Raw genomic sequence first — 27,292 nt, 5'->3', positions numbered from 1 at the left:
ATTGAAAGGCTACAGATGACATGACGTGGGCTAAACACTCTTAGAGCATGGCACTCACAGAGCAATGTATGCTACATCTGGGTGCACTGCAGCCCGTGACACGCTGTCACACACCCCATTACAAGAAATAACCCTCTTTACACAAGACTGTACACCCTGGCATTCACTCCCAACAACATTGCATCTATACACCATACATACACAGTGGGCATTATGTCACCCACACAACAGGTGCACACTCCAAGGTATTGCACCAATCACTCACCTGATCCTCTGGTCTCCCATACAGCTTGCTGTAGTAGGGCAGGAGGGCATCCAGCAGGGCCTTGTTCTCACCATCAGTGAATGCAGGTGCCCTCTCCATGCTCAGCTAATCAGGGTCCAGAGGATTCAGAGACAGCAGCTGTGGTTACCACACCAATGTTGTGCAGGCAAGTGCCCTCCCACACCACATGCTGCCTTATATCTGTGCTGCAGAGGGTCTGTGAGTCCAAGGAGTAGTGTGTGATAGGCCACCATAGTTAGCATCCTATGTTCCATCCAATCACATCACACATAAGCCCATTACACACATATGCATGGTTTGAAAATTGAGCCTGAGCTGAACAACACCTTTTGCAACATTGTATACTTTTGCCAAACTGAATTTTCTAGAACACCTGTAGGAGCCTCAAAACTCTGTATCCATGACAACCTGGTTGCATTTTGATCTGTACACTGTTCCCCTAGTTGTTCACTATGATTTTTCTAAAATGCCCACACAAGTACGGTGACATTGCATTGCTAATGCAACCCAGTCAATGGTGTAACGATGCGTACACATGCACGTACCTTGGGGTACACTTTGCTCGCGCATGGCCGAAATGCAATAGGGAAACGAGGCGTACACATGCACGTACCTTGGGGTACGCTTTGCTCGCGCATGGCCGAAAAGCAATAGGGAAACGAGGCGTACACATGCACGTACCTTGGGGTACGCTTTGCTCGCGCATGGCCGAAATGCAATAGGGAAACGAGGCATACACATGCACGTACCTTGGGGTACGCTTTGCTCGCGCATGGCTGAAATGCAATAGGGAAACGAGGCGTACACATGCACGTACCTTGGGGTTTGCTTTGCTCGCGCATGGCTGAAATGCAATAGGGAAACAAGGCGTACACATGCACGTACCTTGGGGTACGCTTTGCTTGCGCATGGCTGAAATGCAATAGGGAAACGAGGCGTACACATGCACGTACCATTGGGGTACAGTGCGTCAGACATGGTCAAGTGAAGGATTGTGTAGGCTGCGTCCCTGTCCACCTTCATGTCACCATTGGGAGAGTTACACCAGGAAATCACATAGCAGGGATGTAGTCTACACTCATGTCAACGATGTGAATGCATACATCAGCATGGCATACAGACATCAGGATGCCCCTGGTGTGGCAGACATTAAAGAAGCACAGGGATTGTGACCTTGTGCCTCAGTTGATGTGTGAAGAGCTTGCGAGACATGTCATCAATCATATTGCACATGTGCATCACATGCAGTCAACACTTTGCACCGGAGTAACGTCAGCAACATGTTGCAAGGAACATCAACACTGGAATGGCTCACTATTCAGTACAGGGAACTGGCACATGATGACAGCAACATGCCCACTGTCACAGAGGTTTAATAGCCGCACAGCATGACCCTGTGTGACCACGTCATGTGTGTGCCATGAGCGACATTGTGCATGCTGTTTGCATATGAAATGAACAGGTCAGCATCGTATAACTCACCTTAGAATATCCCCACATGTCATCCGGGATATGTAAATTTCCGTTCTGTAGTACACTTGTGTGTCGGTAGGCATGTTCTGCGGCTCTGCATGTGTTGTTTGCATCATGTGGGCCGTGATGACGTTGTCGGAGTACTCATACGTCACCTCTGCATGCACACGTCAGGTCCTCTTTTTTAACAACACCAGCGCTGGTCCCGTATAAGTGTAACCTTACACACTTTTGTTGCCACATTCATAGTACAATCACTTCAGACCTTTTTGCTTGGATTCTCTGACTCAGGACGGTGCCAATAGGGATGTCATTTTCAAAGCCTGTGAGGAATACTAACTAGTCATGTTGGTGACTGACCCTCACGGTATGTGTCTCCATTCTTATCACGGCAAGCGCAACAACAAGAGCTGCTCCCACTGCCGGGACCAGACATATGAATCCAGGTGTGATTGGTCCCACAAGCCACTCAGACTCCAGCAGTTGGCACTGCACCACAATAGCTCATGGGCTGGACGTAGGACGAGTGCATGGGCGTTGTAGTTGAGACATCACAGCCCATTAATTTGACATCAGTGCTCCAGGGCAAAGTTGTCAGGTAAACCAAATAAGTCAGATATATCTAATAGCAAATCAAAATCACCACAATGCATGTGCAATGCTGCATGGGATTCGGGTGACACCGACCACGCAGCTCTGTCAGAATTCCAGCCTTCGTAGCCAGCACCACGACCTCCGGTCCCTGCCCTGCATGTGACGCAGAAGGAGTTAGTGCACTTCCTCATGTCCATGATGTCCCTCACCCCACCAACGGCCTACGCGTCGGCTTCTGGCACAGCGGACCCGTCTGGGGGCACTAGCGCATCTGTTGAATAGCCCCTGACGCCATCACTACCTTACTCCTGGACGCAGGCGGCGCATACGTCCCAGAACCGCTGGGACAGACAGGATCTGAATGTTCATCCTGGTCCCCGCTGGTTCAACTCCCAACCTCACTGGCAACTATCCCCCAGGTGTCAGCCGTGGCGCCGTTCTCGGGTGGTGATGTCCCCGATACCACACACTGTATGGCTCCGGCGTGGGAAATGTGCGGCAGAACACCGCTATTATTGCTGCATGGGGAGTTTAACTTCAATGAGCTGGGCACTGCTCATTACAATGGTTGTCAATGAGTATTGGGAGGGTCATGAAGAACCACTGGCACGTGAGTGTCAGTCCCAAGACCACAGGACAGGTGGACTGGGGGATGCAAGTGGTCTGGACACCTAGCCAGACACTGGTGATGTCTCTACTCCTAACGTGTCTTAGGATGAGCGGGCAAAGTACAGTGTTGTGTTAACGTGGGCAGCCGGAGCCTTGGCCCTTCATCTCCCCGTTGCTGCCATGAGGACCAACTCCTCACTGAGGTCCTTAAACTCCACTCCGGCTCCGCTGAGCCTCTGCAGGCCTATCTTGAGGAATGTACTGTATCTATATTGGGCAGCATGTACAGCCACGCATCATGTCTGGCTGTAGATCGGCACGTTGTCAGACCCCCACACCCCTCCCTGGACTGACCATGTTCCCTGTCCTCCCACCCCACCCCAGAGAGCATGGGCATCCAGGCCTCCAAATCACAGTCCACATTCCCGTTAGCTCTGCTGTAGAGGGTATCCAAGAGGTATGAGCACTACGGAAAGATGTCATCATCCTCCCTGAGTCTGGGACTGAGGTCTTCCAACATTACATGCATCTTAGTCTGCTACCCACACTCTCGGTGGGACATGGTTGTGTAACTGCTGGCAGAGTGCGCGTTGTAGGTACGGGCAATACTTGGCCATGCCCTTGTAGGATGCCAATCAGCGGCACTGTCATTTTTCCGGTGTGGCCTGGATACCCCCGACTCACTGGGCAGAGCGATGGCATCCAGGGAGGCAAACAGGTCAAAAGCCTGGTATGTATTGAAAGTCGGGAATATGCTACTAACTACTGTTGCTTACTGATATTTTGTTACAAAAGGTAAGTAATTCGTCCTTACTGTTCAGTACATCTGCTGTAGGAGCATCTATGTAGTGTCCTTGCCGTGATGACAGGGTTACTAATGTAGGCACACCATGCCACGTGTGTTAAGGACCTGTTCATATGTGTTATGGCATCACAGACCATTTGTGAGAATAAAACATTTATGCTGTATGATGATGAATACATAATAGTTATGGGGTGCTACACACCGCAACATGACTATGGCAGAACTGTGCAAATGATGGCACATGTGGTGTGTGTGTGTGTGTTTATTGCTGTCAGATGTCTGGTTGTGCAGACAACCTGCTACTGACATTCACATGACGTGTGTCACTGACATGATACATTGTCATGCTCACTAAGACCTTTCCATCAGATCGTTTGTATGCATGTCATATCCATTCCACACACCACAGGTCTTTAATTATTCACGGAGGAGTGGCTGGGAGCTGGCACACGTTACTTCAGTGTGTATCCCACGCCACACTCCTAATTGTCTAGATTATTTGAAGCAGCCTTGCTTGTGCCATGTACATTGTTATAGTCTTAGTCAGACAGTTGAAGACATTTCCGATAATTTGTGTATTGCAGGGCACCCCCTCTGGAAAGGCCGTTGCCTGACTTGGAAGCCATGAGGGAGCGCAATTGCATCCGTCGGTATCGCTTCAACAGGCAGTTGATCAAGGACCTGACGAACAGGCTTGAGGCTCACCTACAACCACGCCACAGGTATCCAACTGCACTGACACCCAAGGTAAAGGTGATGGCAGCCCTCCATTTCTTTGCCACAGGTACGTTCCAATTTACCATAGCTGATGTGGGAGGGATGTCTCAGACAATGTTTAGCCGGGTGTTGAGCGATGTTTTGGCAGCTATGTTACTCCACCTAGATGAATTCATTAGATTCCCTACTCCAGAAGATTTGACAGATGTCAAGGGTGAATTCTATGCCCTGGGCCGCATGCCACATGTAATTGGTGCAATTGATGGTACACATGTTACTCTGGTGCCACCACAGGCTCAGGTTTTATAAGTGACAAGGGAGACCCAACAGATAGCTAAGTACCATGGGTATAACAACGTTATAGTGAACAAAACGGTTCTTAGCTTATTTACTAGAAACACAGTGGAAAACTATACTTGTTATAAAATTTTCCAAACCCAGCCGGGAAAGGATTTTATTTTATAAAGAAGCAGTGTTCAATTCAGTAATACATTCAAAATCACATGACACAAGCCTGTGTCGTACATGAAAAAGAGGGAAATAGAAAGATAGCATAAGGGTGAAAGGGGTGTCTATCAGGCAAAGAGTGAGAGCAGAGACAGGGTACTGTTTATAAGTAAAAAATCAATCACAGTATCGCCTGGAGTGGAACATAAACAATCTTATTGCTCAATATTATAAATATGAAACCACTCATGGGTGTCGACGTTTCGATCCCTATTGCTCAATAAGATACATGGGATCATCATCAGGACATTTGTAATATACAAGACATGCCTGATTGTAAAAGAAGCCTGTTTGGGAGAGACGAAGAAAAAGGATATTTCAAACAGCTTAAGAGCAGTTTTTCAGACGCATGCCAACTATACATCGAAATCGCAGTGTGTGGCCAAGTGCACAGTGGGTGTGACTCAATCACGCATCCAATAGCAGCATTTACAACAACTCGGAATCGCAGTGGCAGAGCCGCTCCTGCAACCTGAAACTTAATGCGCCTTTCTGTTTTCAGCGCCACTTTTACGGTGGAAAACGATTAGCACTGCCTAACAGCCTCTTTATAAAAACGGCTCGGACCCCCGAAGTAACTCCCATGCCTTTCACTAACTGGTATGTTGTCCTGCTTTAGCGCTTTTAACTAAGTAATTACGGGCTTTTTCAAAACATTTTTTAAAAACGCGGTGCTTACCAACCTTGCGCCCTCCATACCATTGTTTCTCCAAACCAATAGACAAAAAGGTTACTACCGCATGGTCTTATAAGTGACCCCCGCCATCATTCCTAATAAATAAACATTTTTTTATCACGGACACGTCTTACCTACAATCCCCATATCCATTTGAAGGCAGCACGATCACGTCACGTCACTGTGATTCTTGCAGTCCGTCACGCACGCCACTGCGATTCCGAGTTGTTGTAAATGCTGTTATTGGATGCGTGATTACTTATAAACAGTACCCTGTCTCTGCTCTCGCTCTTTGCCTGATAGACACCCCTTTCACCCTTATGCTATCTTTCTATTTCCCTCTTTTTCATGTACGACACAGGCTTGTGTCATGTGATTTTGAATGTATTACTGAATTGAACACTGCTTCTTTATAAAATAAAATCCTTTCCCGGCTGGGTTTGGAAATTTTATAACAAGTATAGTTTTCCACTGTGTTTCTATACAGCATTGGTTTGTTGATTTGCAAATAAGCTAAGAACCGTTTTGTTCACTATAACCACAGGCTCAGGAGCAAGCGTATCGCAACAGGAAACACTACCACTCCATAAATGCCCTGATGGTGTGTCTTGCAAACATGATTATCTCACATGTTTGTGCACGTTTTCCAGGATCGTGCCACGATGCTTTCATCATGAGGCGTAGCAGGGTACCACAGATGATGCTGCAGCTGCACAACCACCGGGCATGTCTAGTTGGTGAGTATACACTGTTAGCTTTGTATGTCAGTATGTCACAACTTCATGATCTGCATCATATTAATCACTCTTGTACATGATGTCAATTTGCAGGAGACGCTGGATATCCTAACATGCCGTGGTTAATGACTCCACTACGCAACCCCAGGACAGCTGCAGACCAGCGGTACAACAATGCCCATGGGAAGACCAGGCGGGTGATTGAGCGAACATTTGGACTCCTGAAGAGCCGGTTCAGGTGCCTGGACAAGACAGGCGGCGCCCTCCAATACAGCCCACGCAAGGTGTGTGACATCTTCACCGTGTGCTGCATGCTACACAACATGGCAGTGGAGAAGGCCGTGCCACTCTACCTTGATCCTGATGAGCTGGAACATCCGCCCGTTGAGGATGAAGGCCTTGCCCAGGATGCCAGTGACAAGGAGGATGAAGATGATATCCGGAGTCATCTCATCCGCAACTTCTTTTCATAATGGTGAGTCATAGCAGCTTTTCTGTAACAGATGGACTGTAGAGTAGCATGGGTAGCATGCTGTGTATGCAACAGACTGTATGCAAGGTCACTTGGATGTGTGTTGTGCAGTGTCACACATGTGCAGTTCTAATGCAACACACATACGTGCTATGTGTGCTCTTGGAATGTAAAGGTGTTCTACAACATCTGGCTATTCAACAGGACATTGTGATAATGACATTATACAGAACTTGACCCCTTGTGTGCCACTCTCATCCACAGCTCGCCCTGCCTTTTGTCCGTTGGTGTCATCGTGGTCATCCTGCTATTGCTAATTATGATTGCAACGTCAGCCAAATCAACGGAGCATGCATGGACATGTGTAGAAGTCAATTTGGGTAAGGACGCATATGAGGCTGTTTAGCGTTGGTATGTTTTGGAATGTGTGGTACATGTTCATGTGCATGTAGTGAGACCATGCATACATGCAACTACATTATGTTACTTATTACATGTATGCCCACTCCCATGACAGGATATTCACCCCATCTGACTGTCATCTGTTGTAGTTTGAGACTCTGGTGAATGCATCAATGTGTGTAGACATTGCCACTGCAACATTGCAAATGCCTTGGGTTGACATTGTGTCAGAGGTCACAACCACAGACTCTGTGGGGGATTGCAGCCTCACTGTGTGCATTAGATTGTGACTGGATCCTCACCTCCAGCTTGTGGCCCAGTCCAGTTTGATTACCATGAAACTATGTGGTGTGGGTGTGGCCCAGTGTATGTTCCACATGTTAAGACAACTGTCCTGTGAATCAGTTTACATGGATGCATTGCCCCTTGTAGCAGTATATCATGTCACTGTCATGTCATTACCTCAGTGCAGGTTGAGAATACTGCTACGCCAGCCTTCACAGTGAGTAGCAGTGTTGTTTAGATTCACATGATGCCAAGTATGTTTTGCATGTAAAATGAAAATGTTGCATATGTGATTTATTGTGTTGCACCAGTGGAGTGCAGTCATTCACATGAATCTCTGGTCCCGTGCTGCATTCCTGTGTAATGGTAGGGTCTCATTATGTGGCTCGGATCAACATCACTAGCACTTTATAGTTCTTCTACCTGCATGTCATGTTTTGCATAGTAATGCTAACTTGACAGATCAAAAGACTGGCTACAGAGTGCCTCCATTGCATGTTGGTCATTAGCTTCCTCAACCAATGTGATAGTTACAGCTGTTGTGGCTGAAGTCAAGTTTGCCTACATGGCCTTATGGGTAACCAATATCAGATACAGGCATTACAGTTAGCGTAAGTAGCATTTCCATATGTTTCCATTTCTTTGTAAGGTCCACCTCATCTGAGCCAGTGAATGAGTTTTTTACAACATAGATCTAATTGCATGGTAACTCAGTTGTGAGCGGTAAACCTGACTCTAATGGATGACAGACTGTCCTAGGTTTTATGTGTCCGTGTCATAGCATCGGATCTCATGTGATGGCATGATTAATCATCTAAACTTGTCTCCAGTTAGTACACTTCACAGGTGTGAGTGGTACAGTGTATCAAATGAGGTATTTGAAATGTCAGTGACATGAGAATGTAATCCTATTGGTTATTTGCCTCTGTTTCAGGTCTCCCTCCCAGCAGTTCCCATCCTCTCCTTCCCTCGCCTGATCACCCTTTTGTGTCTGTCGTTTGTACTCAGACCAAGGGGCTATTTGGAGGTGGAACCCTTTGAGCATCACACCACTCTGAAGAAGAAAGGTACGGCCAGTCCTTGACAGGCTTGTAGGTAATAGTACTGCTGCATTACAGGTGACATCAATAACAGTGTAATTTGGACTTCTTGCCAATGCACATGTATGTTTCATGATGCTCCATGGGCTCACAATGTAAATAATCATGCTGTGCATGACGTCTGCCTTCTACGGAATATTGTGCCGCCTTGATGTCAACGCACATGTCCTTCTAATGTGCATCTATACTATTTGTCATTAACTTAGCTTATGCTTGTTATGTGTTTACCTGTAAAGTGACCACATGCATGGGGTTGGGGAAGGCTAGTATACTATGTTGTGTGTGAGGTAGATGGCTTTGTAGCTGCTGTTTAGCTTTGAAAACACTAGCTGTAGTCTACACCTGATGATGCTGTGTGTCCTGTGCCCCACTTGTCCGTAAGGGCCCTGATACAGTGACTGTGATCTTGGTGATTATTGTGCCATTTAATTGTCAATGACCCTGAGTGAGGCAGACACTCCTGCCTTCACATACACATGTCACTTTGTGGCTTGCCAATGGCGTTGTGGTATGTGCTTGTTTTGCAAGTTGTCACACCCCTCCTGCCGTCATGTCTTCACTCATTGCTGCTGCTGCATACACAGCCACCATGCAGTGCACACCATCCAGGAACACTGACACCTACAGGATGACCCTCCTTCCATCCCTTTATGGAGCATGCTCCTGCCACCCTACACACAGACAAAACCAGACAATCAGTATCCTGGTATCACAATGCTTCGGACTCAGCCATTGCTGCTGCTATGCCTGTGTGTGCGACACATACTGGCACGACTATGCAGATTCACATGACAACGGGTCTACGTACCACCAGGTCATGTGCCGTGTCCAGCACCCCCCCCTTCCACGGCACAATATTGTACAGTGTTACCTTGTCAACACCACTATAGCACTAAACTGCTTGCTTACAGTCACGTGGCTGTACACAACCTGCTCACACCACTGCAACATAGCTGTCACAGTCAGTCAAGTTGCCACATGGAACACACACCATGACCATGTCTCTTGGTTGTGGTGTGATTTCCCCGTTGTGGTGTAGGTATTTGTCAGACGTGTGTAGTTGTTCTGTATGCGTAGCTACTATTACAGTAGTATAGTACTTATAGCTACATAGGGGTAGGTCACCTATTCAGGTGTGCTTGTGTAGAGTGCAACAGCCCATTGCCCACAGTCTGTCCTGCCAGCCTTGTCCTGTGCGCCACACATCACATCCACAGTACTGCATCATGCTGATGATAGCTCACATACCTGAGGACACAGTTGTAGGTACTCCCTACGTGGACCACTACTTTTGTGCCACTGATATGTACACCTCAAAGTGACTCTCCTGGGCCAGCCTGTGATAGCATTTTTGGGATCCATACCCCCTCCAGCATTTACTGTCCCACGCAGGTGTGTCTTTCCATCCATGTATGTAGTTGATAGGAATTTCTGAGCAATGTGTGTACTCACTCAGATTCTGATCGAAGTGTGTGGCTGACTGCAGTTTGTTGTATACCCTTGCATTTTATACATTTGCACACACATATCAGTTTATGCTGTTTCAAAGATAACTCACCAAATGCGTATGAGGTTTAGAATATTTATTGGGTGATCTTGTGCAGGAAACGTGAATAGATGCTGTACAGGAAGGGGTGGAATCCAAAGTTCACTGCTGGAGATGAGATGCCTTACAGTTTGAGTCACCAGAGTCCAGGCCACAGTGCTTGGCATCATTGGGCAGACTGTGACCAGCAAGTCCATGTGGGAGAGTCTCATAGGGGATGCTGTTGCACCCAGGGGCAATATGCCAGGTCCAGTGTCCTCGGAGATGTCCATGGCCCACTGCCCCTCAACGTCTTCGCCGTGGACGACCCACCTTCCTTGGGGGACCCTCATGTGCAGGCATGGACGGTGCATGGGACGCTACATCAGAGGGTTCCTCCTCCTCCTCCTCCTCCTCCCTCCCTGTGGCTGGTGTTGCACTTTGCCGTGATGTTGCTGGCCTTGTGACACAGGGAGGGGGACGCATGTTGGCAGCCATCTGACGTAGCATATGGCAAATATCCCGATACACCATCAAGAGCTGAGCCTGGTGTGCCTCCACCCATCCATAATGCAGGTCTTGCCTGGCTATTTGCTCTGCCTGCTGTTGTCTGACCTGGTTGAGGGCCTCCGCAAACTGGCTTACCTCCCTGGTGTCCCGCCGGTATGCCTCCAGGATGTTAGCGAGTTCAGGCATATCGGGTGCTGCAGCTGACAGTCCAGATTCTCGCCTCCGCCTTCCGCCACTCCCACCACCCTGACCCACATGAGCACGGCCTGCGCTTGTGGGCACATCGGCTCGACGGGCCCCCCGATTGCTGGCAGGGTGGAGGTTGTCACCAACCTCAGGGGCGCCCGACAAAGGGTGTCCCTCATTTTCAGACTGGCTCTCTTGTGGATCATGGGCAGGGCTCTGACCTGTCTGCTGGGATGTGGTGGGAATGGGTCCGGTGGTTGGCTGAGATGTAGCTGGTACAGTTGCTGCAGGGGTTTGGGATCCAGAGGAGCCAGGTTGGTTGGGGTCATCCACAGTGCGTTGAGGGACGGCGCTGTTGGTGGGGTCTAGGTCCTGCTGAGCCAGGGACTGGGATCCTTCTCCCCCCTGGTTGGGGGGGAGCTCCGCACGTTCCCCTCTGTGTGAGAGAGACAGACACTGTTAAGGCACTATCAAGTGACTTCTTGTTTACTTATCCATTATCAGCATCACAGTTCCACAAGCTTTACATTGTTGACATTGTTAAGTTGTGTATGTAGGGGTACAAAAATAAAATGTACTCTGGGGTATTTACATTCTTCCATTGTCTTGACAATGACTGACACAGCCATTGCTGTGTCTTGTGTTGCCGGCACCACACGTGTTAAGCATTGCTCAGTTTCCCGCAACATCCAGGATATGGTGTAAATCCTTATGTCTGCGTCATGCATGCACAGAGTTCATATGCAGCGTGTTGATGTAAGAGACAGAGCATCATTATTTTGCATGTTATCTACTACTTTGGATGTCTTTTGCTGTCCCGTGCTGGCCAAACAATGCCAACACCCCTAGACCTGTGCGCGTGTCGTACTTGTGCGTGCGGTTGACTGGTACGAGCCATTGGTGGGTGGGGCTGTTCGCGTAGGGGGGTGTGCGTGTCGTACTTGTGCGTGTGATCGACTTGTACGGGCCGTTGGCGGGTGGGGCAGTTCGCGTAGGGGGGTGTGCATGTCGTACTTGTGCGTGCGATCGACTTGTACGGGCCGTTGGCGGGTGGGGCTGTTCACGTAGGGGGGTGTGCATGTCGTACTTGTGCGTGCGATTGACTTGTACGGGCCGTTGGCGGTGGGGCTGTTCGCGTAGGGGGGTGTGCCTGTCGTACTTGTGCGTGCGATCGACTTTTACGGGCCTTTGGCGGGTGGGGCTGTTCGCGCGGGCTGGTTGGGGGGATGCGCGTGTCGTACTTGTGCGTGCGGTTGACTGGTACGAGCCGTTGGCGGGTGGGGCTGTTCGCGTAGGGGGGGTGTGCGTGTCGTACTTGTGCGTGCGATCGACTTGTACGGGCCGTTGGCGGGTGGGGCCGTTCGCATAGGGGGTTGTGCGTGTCATACTTGTGCGTGCGATCGACTTGTACGGGCCGTTGGCGGGAGGGGCTGTTCGCGTAGGGGTTGTGTGTGTCGTACTTGTGCGTGCGATCGACTTGTATGGGCCGTTGGCGGGTGTGGCTGTTCGCTTAGGGGGGTGTGCGTGTCGTACTTGTGCGTGCGATTGACTTGTACGGGCCGTTGGCGGGTGGGGCTGTTCGCATAGGGGGGTGTGCGTGTCGTACTTGTGCGTGCGATCGACTTGTACGGGCCGTTGGCGGTTGGGGCTGTTCGCGTGGGCTGGTTCGGGGTGTGTGCGTGTCGTACTTGTGCGTGCGGTTAACTGGTACGGTGCCGTTGGCGGGTGGGGGTGTTCGCGTAGGGGGGTGTGCGTGGCGTACTTGTGCTTGTGCGAGGGGTACACGTGTGGTATGATTTGACGGCTTGATGCGACCCGATATTTGCCGTACGAATCATTGTTTATGTCCGAATACTTTGTTCCGTCCGATTCGCTGTCAGGCTTCTCGTATAGGATCGTACTTGTGTGCTTGTACGGGCTGGTTACGAATCGTACGGTAGGATTCCCGATGCATGTTCGTACGGATCATCGACGTTCGATGATATTCGGACGGAAATGGACGGGAACGAATCGGAATTCGCAGGTCGGACGTAAAGTTCCCATTCGTACGGATTCGGATACGAATGCGATTCGTACGGCGGAATATTTTACTGGATCGGAATCGACGCCTTAGTGTGATCCTTGTCAAATATGATAAAGCCATACATTTTACCATAAAACATTTACCAGAGTGAGATGAGACACACGCAAAGAGAGAAATGACACACATAAAGAGAGAGATGGGGCAGGTACAGAGTGAGATGAGACACAGGCATAGAATGAGATGAGACACAGGCACAGAGTGAGATGAGACACAGGCACAGAGTGAGATGAGACACGCAAAGAGAGAAATGACACACACAAAGAGAGAGATGGGGCAGGCACAGAGTGAGATGAGACACAGGCACAGAGTGAGTTCAGACACAGGCACAGAGTGAGATGAGACACAGGCACAGAGTGAGATGAGACATGGCCACAGAGTACCCTTTAAGCTAAGAGATGCAAACTGTGAGCAGACAAAGGTCACATTATTGAAAAATGTGAAAATATAATTGCTTATTTCACACAGACACTCAGTGTGATCCTTGTCAAAAATGTTAAAGCCATACATTTTACCATAAAACATTTACCAGAGTGAGATGAGACACACGCAAATAGATAAATGACACACACAAAGAGAGAGATGGGGCAGGTACAGAGTGAGATGAGACACAGGCACAGAGTGAGATGAGACACAGGCGCAGAGTGAGATGAGACACAGGCACAGAGTGAGATGAGACACAGGCACAGAGTGAGATGAGGCACGCAAAGAGATAAATTACACACATAAAGAGAGAGATGGGGCAGGCACAGAGTGAGATGAGACACAGGCACAGAGTGAGGTGAGACACAGGCACAGAGTGAGATGAGACACAGGCACAGAGTGAGATGAGACACAGGCACAGAGTGAGATGAGACACAGGCACAGAATGGGATGAGACACGCAAAGAGAGAAATGACACACCCAAAGAGAGAGATGGAGCAGGCACAGAGTTAGATGAGACACAGGCACAGAGTAAGATGGGACACAGGCACAGAGTACCCTTTAAGCTAAGAGATGCAAACTGTGAGCAGACACAGGTGACATTATTGAAAAATGTGAACATATAATTCCCTATTTCACACAGACACTCAGTGTGATCCTTGCCAAAAATGTTAAAGCCATACATTTTACCATAACACATTCACCAGAGTGAGATGAGACACACAGGAAAGAGAGAAATGACACACACAAAGAGAGAGATGGAATAGGTACAGAGTGAGATGAGACTTAGGCAGAGAGTGAGATGAGACACAGGCACAGAGTGAGATGAGACACAGGCACAGAGTGAGATGAGACACGCAAAGAGAGAAATGACACACACAAAGAGAGAGATGGGGCAGTCACAGAGTGAGATGAGACACAGGCACAGAGTGAGTTGAGACACAGGCACAGAGTGAGGTGAGACACAGGCACAGAGTCAGATGAGACACAGGCACAGAGTCAGATGAGACACAGGCACAGAGTACCCTTTAAGCTAAGAGATGCAAACTGTGAGCAAACACAGGTGACATTATTGAAAAATGTGAACATATAATTCCCTATTTCACACAGACACTCAGTGTGATCCTTGTCAAAAATGTTAAAGCCATACATTTTACCATAAAACATTCACCAGAGTGAGATGAGACACACAGCAAAGAGAGAAATGACACACACAAAGAGAGAGATGGAACAGGTACAGAGTGAGATGAGACTTAGGCAGAGAGTGAGATGAGACACAGGCACAGAGTGAGATGAGACACAGGCACAGAGTGAGATGGGACACAGGCACAGAGTGAGATGAGACACGCAAAAAGAGAAATGACACACACAAAGAGAAAGATGGGGTAGGCACAGAGTGAGATGAGACACAGGCACAGAGTGAGATGAGACACAGGCACAGAGTGAGATGAGACACAGGCACAGAGTACCCTTTAAGCTAAGAGATGCAAACTGTGAGCAGACACAAGTGACATTATTGAAAAATGTGAACATATAATTCCTTATTTCACACAGACACTCAGTGAGATTCTTGTCAAAAATGTTAAAGCCATACATTTTACCAGAAAACATTTACCAGAGTGAGATGAGACACACGCAAAGAGAGAAATGACACACACAAAGAGAGAGATGGGGCAGGTACAGAGTGAGATGAGACACAGGCACAGAGTGAGATGAGACACAGACAGAGAGTGAGATGAGACACAGGCACAGAGTGAGATGAGACACGCAAAGAGAGAAATGACACACACAAAGAGAGAGATGGGGCAGGCACAGAGTGAGATGAGACACAGGCACAGAGTGAGATGAGACACAGGCACAGAGTACCCTTTAAGCTAAGAGATGCAAACTGTGAGCAGACACAGGTAACATTATTGAAAAATTTGAAAATATAATTCCATATTTTACACAGACACTCAGTGTGATCCTTGTCAAAAATGTTAAAGCCATACATTTTACCATAAAACATTTACCAGAGTGAGATGAGACACACGCAAAGAGAGAAATGACACACACAAAGAGAGAGATGGGGCAGGTACAGAGTGACATGAGACACAGACACAGAGTAAGATGAGACACAGGCACAGAGTGACATGAGACACAGGCACAGAGTGAGATGAGACACGCAAAGAGAGAAATGACACACACAAAGAGAGAGATGGGGCAGGCACAGATTGAGATGAGACACAAGCACAGAGTGAGTTGAGACAAAGGCACAGAGTGAGATGAGACACAGGCACAGAGTGAGTTGAGACACAGGCACAGAGTGAGATGAGACACAGGCACAGAGTGAGATGAGACATGGCCACAGAGTACCCTTTAAGCTAAGAGATGCAAACTGTGAGCAGACAAAGGTCACATTATTGAAAAATGTGAAAATATAATTCCTTATTTCACACAGACACTCAGTGTGATCCTTGTCAAAAATGTTAAAGCCATACATTTTACCATAAAACATTTACCAGAGTGAGATGAGACACACGCAAATAGATAAATGACACACACAAAGAGAGAGATGGGGCAGGTACAGAGTGAGATGAGACACAGGCACAGAGTGAGATGAGACACAGGCGCAGAGTGAGATGAGACACAGGCACAGAGTGAGATGAGACACAGGCACAGAGTGAGATGAGGCACGCAAAGAGATAAATTACACACATAAAGAGAGAGATGGGGCAGGCACAGAGTGAGATGAGACACAGGCACAGAGTGAGGTGAGACACAGGCACAGAGTGAGATGAGACACAGGCACAGAGTGAGATGAGACACAGGCACAGAGTGAGATGAGACACAGGCACAGAGTGGGATGAGACACGCAAAGAGAGAAATGACACACCCAAAGAGAGAGATGGAGCAGGCACAGAGTTAGATGAGACACAGGCACAGAGTAAGATGGGACACAGGCACAGAGTACCCTTTAAGCTAAGAGATGCAAACTGTGAGCAGACACAGGTGACATTATTGAAAAATGTGAACATATAATTCCCTATTTCACACAGACACTCAGTGTGATCCTTGTCAAAAATGTTAAAGCCATACATTTTACCATAACACATTCACCAGAGTGAGATGAGACACACAGCAAAGAGAGAAATGACACACACAAAGAGAGAGATGGAATAGGTACAGAGTGAGATGAGACTTAGGCAGAGAGTGAGATGAGACACAGGCACAGAGTGAGATGAGACACAGGCACAGAGTGAGATGAGACACGCAAAGAGAGAAATGACACACACAAAGAGAGAGATGGGGCAGTCACAGAGTGAGATGAGACACAGGCACAGAGTGAGTTGAGACACAGGCACAGAGTGAGGTGAGACACAGGCACAGAGTCAGATGAGACACAGGCACAGAGTCAGATGAGACACAGGCACAGAGTACCCTTTAAGCTAAGAGATGCAAACTGTGAGCAAACACAGGTGACATTATTGAAAAATGTGAACATATAATTCCCTATTTCACACAGACACTCAGTGTGATCCTTGTCAAAAATGTTAAAGCCATACATTTTACCATAAAACATTCACCAGAGTGAGATGAGACACACAGCAAAGAGAGAAATGACACACACAAAGAGAGAGATGGAACAGGTACAGAGTGAGATGAGACTTAGGCAGAGAGTGAGATGAGACACAGGCACAGAGTGAGATGAGACACAGGCACAGAGTGAGATGGGACACAGGCACAGAGTGAGATGAGACACGCAAAAAGAGAAATGACACACACAAAGAGAAAGATGGGGTAGGCACAGAGTGAGATGAGACACAGGCACAGAGTGAGATGAGACACAGGCACAGAGTGAGATGAGACACAGGCACAGAGTGAGATGAGACACAGGCACAGAGTACCCTTTAAGCTAAGAGATGCAAACTGTGAGCAGACACAAGTGACATTATTGAAAAATGTGAACATATAATTCCTTATTTCACACAGACACTCAGTGAGATTCTTGTCAAAAATGTTAAAGCCATACATTTTACCAGAAAATATTTACCAGAGTGAGATGAGACACACGCAAAGAGGGAAATGACACACACAAAGAGAGAGATGGGGCAGGTACAGAGTGAGATGAGACACAGGCACAGAGTGAGATGAGACACAGGCAGAGAGTGAGATGAGACACAGGCACAGAGTGAGATGAGACACGCAAAGAGAGAAATGACACACACAAAGAGAGAGATGGGGCAGGCACAGAGTGAGATGAGACACAGGCACAGAGTGAGATGAGACACAGGCACAGAGTACCCTTTAAGCTAAGAGATGCAAACTGTGAGCAGACACAGGTAACATTATTGAAAAATTTGAAAATATAATTCCATATTTTACACAGACACTCAGTGTGATCCTTGTCAAAAATGTTAAAGCCATACATTTTACCATAAAACATTTACCAGAGTGAGATGAGACACACGCAAAGAGAGAAATGACACACACAAAGAGAGAGATGGGGCAGGTACAGAGTGACATGAGACACAGACACAGAGTAAGATGAGACACAGGCACAGAGTGACATGAGACACAGGCACAGAGTGAGATGAGACACGCAAAGAGAGAAATGACACACACAAAGAGAGAGATGGGGCAGGCACAGATTGAGATGAGACACAAGCACAGAGTGAGTTGAGACAAAGGCACAGAGTGAGATGAGACACAGGCACAGAGTGAAATGAGACACAGGCACAGTGAGATGAGACACAGGCACAGAGTAACCTTTAAGCTAAGAGATGCAAACTGTGAGCAGACACAGTTGACATTATTGAAAAATGTGAAAATATAATTCCTTATTTTACACAGACACACAGTGTGATCCTTGTCAAAAATGTTAAAGCCATACATTTTACCATAAAACATTTACCAGAGTGAGATGAGACACACGCAAAGAGAGATATGACACACACAAAGAGAGAGATGGGGCAGGTACAGAGTGACATGAGACACAGACACAGAGTAAGATGAGACACAGGCACAGAGTGACATGAGACACAGGCACAGAGTGAGATGAGACACGCAAAGAGAGAAATGACACACACAAAGAGAGAGATGGGGCAGGCACAGAGTGAGATGAGACACAGGCACAGAGTGAGTTGAGACACAGGCACAGAGTGAGATGAGACACAGGCACAGAGTGAGATGAGACACAGGCACAGAGTACCCTTTAAGCTAAGAGATGCAAACTGTGAGAAGACACAGGTCACATTATTGAAAAATGTGAAAATAGAGGGGCATATTATCAAGGGGGTTTATCTCCGCTTTTTTGGCTTTAAAAGCCAAGAAAGCGGAGATAAAATTATCTCCCTAATACCTAGCTGTCGCTAACACCAGTTAGCGACAGCTAGTAGGAGATAGCGACCATCTTGGGCCCCACTTTGCATGTCAGTGATATTTATCACTAATGACATGCAAAGTGGGCGTGCCAAGATGTTAGTGACTGGAAACAGTCGCTAACATCGCTATCTCCTATTACCAACTTTTGGAGATATTCGCGCTAAGCGCGAATATCTCCAAACACTAACACCTGCCCTGAGCAGTTCTTAGCCATGTTATCCAATGGGAGGTGGATAACATGGCTAAGAGCATTAGCTCGGTAATGCATGAATATCGCTGACTTTTCAGCGATATTCATGCATTGCGGCCGTTTTTTATCGCATTTGCGATAAACCTTGATAATAGCAAGGTTTATCTGCGATAATTTCCGACGATGCTTAGCGTTAAATATTTTGTTGCTAAGCATCATTAGCGATAAATATCGCTTAACGTTGGTAATATGCCCCATAATTCCTTATTTCACACAGACACTCCGTGTGATCCTTGTCAAAAATGCCATACATTTTACCAGAAAACATGTACCATAGTAAATCGTTTTAGACACAGAGCACAGCCCATATCAATGACCACTACATTACAAGGCAGCAATCTGACTCATTTCCAAAATACTTTTCCTATATGCATTATTCATTTTTTGCCAGCATTACGTACTAACATGAGACACAATGCAAAAAGAAACAGTACACTTTACGCTAAGAGATGAAAAATGTGAGCAGACACAGGTGACATTATAGAACAATGTGAAAATATAATTTCTTATTTCACACAGACACTCAGTGTGATCCTTGTCAAAAAAGTTAAAGCCATACATTTTACCAAAAAACATTTAGCATAGTAAATAAATCGTTTTAGACACAGAGCACAGCCCATTTAAATGCCCACTACATTACAAGGCAGAAACCTGACTCATTTCCAAAATACATTTCCAATATGCACTATTAAATATTTTACCAGCATAACAAAAAAACATGACACACAATTCAAGAATAAAGAAGTCCAATATGCTTCTTAATCTTCCCTATAGTGCATATAGCACTCTATCTATATTAAATGAATCATTACTCACCTTTAAAAATGCTTTTGAAGATTTAGAACAGTGTCAGTCACACACACCAGATTTTCTTAAGCAGAATCTCTGAAATGCACCTCAGCCACTGCAACCACAAATGGCCCTGATTCCCTGTAATTCTTCACACATATCCCTGGACTTAACCAATTAAAGTTCTTCCCACACTATTTCAAAACCAAACTAACATTTTAATTGGTTCTACATTTCAACACTTTCAAACTCACATCATATTCACCCATCCCCCCAGTGCTCATTCAGCCTGTTACCATGGTAACTCCCACCTAACTCAGCACACAGGTGAAAAGTTCATCATACTGTGTTGCAAATGAACTCAGCAAGGGTGTTTGAGCTCTCAATATACTAGCTAATCATGTGCAATGTTTCTTTCAATGACTTTTTCTCAACCATTAGAATTACTTCTTTCAAAAAACAAAAGCATGCACCCTCATTTTCAGTGGAGAATTTTATAAAACCACCAATCATTTCTTCTTTTTCAAGTGCACTGAATCTCAACCACTTTTTTTCCATAACTCCTACTTTCAAACTGCCATTTCATTTCCACAACTCATCTGAATACAACCACATCTACCTTCAAGATGCCTAAAGTCTGGATTGTGGGTCATAGCTTTGTTCACTGGAGTGAAAGATATGCAGCAAACAGAGGTATTCACAACCTTGATTTACCAAATGTCGATATTATGTGGATTGGCCAGAGAGGCTTGAGATGTCACCAATTTGATACCATTGGTAAAATCCTTTATGCATCTACCACACCCTGACCTCATAATTGTGCACTGTGGTGGCAATGACCTGGGCACTTTGACTGGGGTAGGTCTGGAAATGCTTTTAAAGGACACCTTTGAGCAATTGATGTCACTTCTTCCAAAAACTGCCTTGGTATATTCTAATATATGCCAAAGGCAAAAATGGAACTGGTCCAACCAATTTTGTCCACAGATTGAGAAAGCAAGGAAACATGTGAATAAATCTGTTTCTGCTTTCCTCAGAGACTATGGTATGGGTACCATATACCACAACAACTTGCGTTACAACATGCAAGGCATCTATAGGAGAGATGGTGTACATTTTACAGATGAGGGGAATAGAGTCTTCCTCTTGAATTTTAGACTCTGCATCGGTACCTACTTGTAGGTACAAAAAACACCCACATAACACAACAGCTCTTTTCAAAGCTACCCTACCTCTAAGCACTCTAAATTATTATTTTACTCTAATTTTGTACACTGTTTTTCCCCGTGGTGCGCTCAGGCTACGCGTACCTGGAAGCGTACATGGGAACGCACCCAGCGCTTACCCCGTGAAATTATTTTTAAAAAAAAGGGGTTTTTGCCCTTCAGGGTCCTGTGGTAAATAAATAATTAATTACCGGTACTATTTTTGAATACATTGAATAAAACAGATAGCTCAATAAATAAGAGACAGGATTCGAGGTATCTGAGTCTAACAGGCTTTAATCAGGCATGAGGGAAGGGACAGGAACGGGATAGCCTGCACGGAAATAGAATGGATGGCAGCTGCAATGCCTCATCGACAGTGCAGCATATATATAGTATCATACATTACATTACATTTCATACAATAGGCGTAGCAGTAGGCGTAGCAGTCGCGAAAGATAAGGACACATTGATGGAAGAAGAAGGCGTGTACAGGGCGTGCACTGAGACATGTGATGTGAAACGTCATAGAAATGTCATGAGTGGGCGGAAACATGGAGGGGGCTACCTGAGAGCAGCTGGGACCTTTAACCTAGTGGTGCGCGCAAACGGGCAATGACGTGTTACCAGGGAGAACTGGGGGCTATGACTTCTGCACTAGAAGAGGAGACTAAAGTCTACGGTGTCAGGACGACATGTACCTATGGCATATCTGGTATCTTGTGTTTGGAGTACATGTTGATAGAAACTAAAAGTTATCAGGGCAGAGGCTACTTGACTCTAAGGCTGGTGCATGCATATATTCTTCGTGTAATGCGTGGGCTATGAATCTTCTATGAATATTAATACAGTAATTCTCTTGCATGGAGACATAAAGACTAGACTATAGCTGAAGCTGTTTATACGGTTCAGTAGCTAAGGAATGCAAAGACGAGGAGCTGAACTGATAACTAGAAGCATAACATACTCTTGGCAGACTGGCAGGCAGAGCTGGGCACCGCGCTGCGCGAAAGGAAGTAAGTGAAGGGTCAGGGATGCAGGTGGGGGCTGCATCGCTCCTCGGAGTGAGTTCAGGAGACTGGAGCTTGAATCTGGTGTCCGGGCCCTTTTGAGGCCTAGAAACGGGGACAATTCAATGAATTAACGTGTACACTGTAAATCGTGGTAACATGGACCTAATACTTGTTGCTTTCACGAGAACTGGAAACTGGCATACTAGAGTTGGACACAACTATAATTGCGTCTTTAATCGATCATAGGGGGATACATATGCATATTAATCATGCACATATGACATAGGATGGGGAACACGTAGGCACATATAACATGGCAAAATTTACTTTTCCACATTCCCTCCTTGTGCCCTACGTTCCCATCAGGAAACATCAATATTCATGATACCATCTATCTGTTCATATAGCATCATTTGCTCGTCTCGAATTGTCTTGGAACGGGACTTAGGACTAGGAATACAGGATGTAGCACACAAGCCGCAAATCGCAGGGCCACATTGTAAACAGAGGCAGCAACTGAATATGATCATTACTGCTATACCTAGGAATGACAATACTTTCCATCCTCAGGCAGATATGATACTCCAGAGCCAACCGGACCATGTCCAGGTGCCTGGATCTTGGTGTAACTGATGGGCAATTTTATGAAGTCTGGTTATAGCTGAATAAACAGACGGTGCGTTATTAGGAATGAAAATGCAGCAACTAGATCCGATGACTCTACAAGCTCCTCCTCTATCGGCCAATATGACGTCAAGAACGAGACGATTTTGGAGCACGACAAATCTAATGGCAGATTGCTCTTCGGTTAAGTTACCTAGAGCGGAAGTAGTCTCATTCACTACTGCTTCAAGGGTTCTGGTTAACCTACGTATTAACTTACTATTCTGGACAGGGCCTATAAAGAAAAAGAAACCTTTATTGAAGTCTTGATATTGTTCTAGAGTAGTTTCAGTTTGATCGACAATTGGGGACTCAGTCTCCCTTCTATGTCTAACGTGTACTAGATGTGTGTTTCTGTGATAATCGGATGGGGCTAGAAAAACTGGTGGCAGTAGGAAGGCAATGTAACAGGTTCCATCCCAATCGAGGGGCAGACGAACATATGCGGTCTGACCACAAACAAAATAAGAATGACGTGAGGCTTTGAAAATAGATTTCCCACTGTCACTATACTCGACCATAGTAGTACAATCACTATGTCCTACATGTGCGGAACCATTCTTTCTGACACATAATTCGCCTTTGACGGGTAGGACTGAAATAGCAGGCAAATCTGGAGTAGTATCGGACTGAACATTCAAAACCATGAAATTCGAGGAATAATTACCTAAATCATATACTTCATTTTCTAGATCTAACCCTGTTCTATGGGAAAGACCTAGCTTGTCTGGGAAACATGTTCTATTCAGAAGCGACATATCAGTTAGGGATGACGTTAATGTGGACCATGCTCCACATGAACCATTGTGTGAAAACGAATAAGGAAAAAGTGGCAGAACTCCCTTCGGTGTCTGAAAAGGGGGAAGTCGACCACACACCCAACAATTAGTGGCATTGCTGGTCTGGTGTGAATAGTGTAACATTCTGATAAATGTGTTATTACGCATAGCAAGACGATAGGATAACTCGTGACGAGGCAGGTCACTAAATGTGTGCTCTACTGTAACATTAGGAAACATATGTACATGTGAAATAGGAAAACATAAATGAAAAGCATAACTTATGCAGGTAACCATAAAACTCAAGAATAATAAAAAGAATAGAACGATAATACATCTTTTAGAGTTTTGACTAACTCTCTCACTGTGTGGGTCTATCTCATACATGTCAGGAACCTGTCTAACCGCTTCACCCGAGAGGGACTTAAACAATTAAACTGTCTGACTTATTTTACTAGACCGGAGTTTTGCTTTATACTCCTGCTGCGGAGTTTTCTCTAACAGGGGAAGTTTAGAGTCTGTGTCTGGACAGTCCTTAAGAATAGGGCAGTCTTTGATAAATGTCTTTGGCCGTAATCCATGGAATTTCTTGATATGGCTGGTATGCACCCAGCCTTTGCGTCCCTCGAGCTTGACGGCGGTCCTTGTTGTTAATAACACCAGCTGGGGCTCCTTCCAAGGGGGCTCCAACGGACTTGAACGATCAAAATTGCGCACCAGGACGAAATCCCCTGGAACGACTTCATGCAGTTTCACCTCAGTGTTGTCTGGAAAAGCAGCGGCAACCTGTGAACGACAAGAGTGTAGGGCAGACATCAAGGAAGCTAGGTAATCTGTCAGCATATTACTGGAAACGTCTGTAATCTTTCGGGGCATAGGTGTACCCCACATATTAGGAGGACGGCCGAATACGACCTCGTACGGGGACAGACCTGATCTAGAGTGTGCAACCATTCTCATATAAAAAAGGGCAACTGGCAGTGCTACCAACCAATCTACACCTTTCTCTGCGCATACTTTTGCAATGCGGATTTTCAATGTCTGATTATGTCTCTCCACGAGACCGGCTGCTTCAGGATGGCGTACACAATGGAACTTCCACTGGTACCCTAACAGAAGGGAAACTTGTTTCATGAGCTCGGATGAGAATGGCTGGCCGTTATCTGAATACACGACCCTAGGTAATCCAAAGCGGGGGAAAAACTCACGAACCAACTGCCTGGCAGTGGTCGCGGCAGTGTAATCTGGAACAGGATATGCTTCTGTCCATCTGGACAAAGCACATATAACTACGAGGACATACTTGAAACCTCGACATCTCTCCATCTGAATATAATCCATCTGGAGGACTTCAAAAGGGTGGTCAGGAGGATGGAATCCACCTTGTTCCACCGGGACACTTTTACCTGGATTGAACTGACAACATATCATACAGGTACGTACTTTCTGCTTGGCTGCTGCTCGTAAATGCTTGTTGAACCAAATGTTCTGGATACTGTCTAACATGGCCTTTTCTCCTAGGTGTACTGGACTATGTGCGGTATTAATAATGACTTGAACCATTGAGTCGGGGAGAAACCAGGTGGCTTTTCCCTTCGTCAACCATCCCTGATCTGTCTGGACCCCTCCTTGTTCGGACCATTTCTTGATTTCGTCTGGAGTGGCATGTGACTGTATATCTATTACATCTTGTTATGTTATGTTATGTTAAGGGCCTATTTTTTGAGCGCACGGCTGCCCAAGGGGGCGTCCCGGCGCTTTTGCAAAGAGGCCTGAGATCTACAGACACATAGAGGAGCAGCACAGTTGTCAAAAGAATTACGCAGAAAAGAGGAGAGTCTTCAACTCTTTCCTAAACGCCAGGAGGTTCGTAGCTTTGCGTAGAGGGAGAGGGAGCTCATTCCAACACCGGGCTGCCACAAATTGAAAGGCTCGTTCTCCCATCCGAACACGCTTAGCCAGAGGCACCTCCAATTTGGCCAGATCGGCAGATCGTAACACCCTCCGAGGCACATAGAAAGCAATCCGCTTCCTAATATAATTAGGACCGATGGAATGAAGGGCTTTGAAGGCCAGCGTCAGAATTTTAAATCTAATTCTTTTCGAAATAGGCAGCCAATGCAGCCTATTCAAAAGCAGTTGTGCGCTTGTTCTCCTTGGCAGGCCGAAGATAGCTCTGGCCGCCGAATTTTGCACAACTTGCAGTCTGGCCAGAAGATACTTGGGCAGACCTGCAAAGAGTGCATTGGCGTAATCTAATCTAGATCCCACCAACGCCTGCACTACTGTCTTCCGATATTGTACGGACAGCAGAGGAAGAAACTTCCTCAACATCTTGAGGATGCCAAAACATTTCCCAGATAGCCCCATAACATGGGGACTAAACGAGAGCGCATCATCAAGCAGCACTCCCAGATTTTTTGCTTGGGAAGATGATTGCTCAGGGGGAAACATGTCCTGGGGCCACCAGGACTTCCAGTCCGGATCAGGAGCACAGCCGAAGAAAAGCAACTCAGACTTATCTGAGTTGCACTTCAGGCTGTGCCTCAGAAACCACGCGAATACTGCACTCAAACAGCGCTTTATCCTGTCGCCATCAAAAGCCTCACCTTTGCTGCAAGTGAACAAAAGCTGGGTGTCATCAGCATATGAGATGACCCGGGCCCCATAAGTCTCCGCTACAAGCGCCAGAGGAGCCATATAGATATTAAATATGGTGGGGCTCAGAATGGACCCTTGAGGAACCCCAACCTCTAGCGCTTGCATTTCCGCGGAGAACGGAGGAGCCCAGATCACCTGCCGGCGGCCCGATAGGAAAGACTTAAACCAGTCCAACACCGTCCCCCGCAGGCCGATCTCCCTGAGTCTTAAAAGGAGACCCGCATGAGGGACGGTGTCAAAGGCCGCCGACAAGTCCAACAGGACTAACATAGCCTTCCCCCCCCGGTCGAGCGTCTCCCTGATGGCGTCGGTTACCTCCACGAGGGCCGTCTCCGTGCTGTAATTCGCACGGAAACCAGATTGAGAATCATGCAGAATATTATTCTTCTCAATAAAGGTGGTAAGAGTGAGTTGTACATGCTTCTCAACTACCTTCGCCAGAGCAGGGAGGAGGGAAATCGGTCTATAGTTAGTCCATTGCAGCGGATCTAACTGAGGCTTTTTGATAAGCGGCAGAATGAGTGCATGTTTCCACTCCCGCGGCACCGCTCCGGAGCTCAAAGATAGGTTAAGCAGGGGGTTCAGCAAGTTGTTAAGTGCCGGAGCCACCCTGCCTAGACAACTCGCTGGACACACATCCAACGGTGAGCCCGATTGCAGCCGTGTCAGTAGCTCCAGGGAGGTTGTGCAAGTCATTTGCGGAAAGACCGATAGTGTGGGTTGACTTTCGGCCTCTGAGGCTGGTACCAGTCCATCTTGTGTAGGGTCCTTAACTGTCATACAAGTAGTCTGATCTGGAATGAGTGTCTGTGTCGTGTTAACTGGAATGTCTGAAGTCTGAGCTGTAAGCTTGGCTGTTCGATCTGCCAGGTCGTTACCCTGGGAAATGATGTCAGTAACTTTCGTATGTGCCTTGCACTTCATAATGGCAATAGCTGTCGGTAAATGTATTACATCTAACAGAGCTTGAATGAGGAGACCATGCTGAATCTTAGTTCCATGAGAAGTCATGAAACCTCTTTCTTTCCAGAGCACTCCAAAGTCGTGTACGACTCCGAATGCATAACGTGAATCTGTATATATGTTAACTTTCAGGTTCTTGGCACGTATACAGGCTTGGGTCAGAGCGACTAGCTCTGCTGCTTGAGCAGACAGGGTATCAATACGGTGTGTTTCTATAA

This window comes from Lissotriton helveticus, chromosome 5_1 (genome assembly GCF_964261635.1).
Source record: "Lissotriton helveticus chromosome 5_1, aLisHel1.1, whole genome shotgun sequence".
Lineage (NCBI taxonomy): Eukaryota > Metazoa > Chordata > Amphibia > Caudata > Salamandridae > Lissotriton > Lissotriton helveticus.
This window is presented reverse-complemented; position numbering follows the sequence as displayed.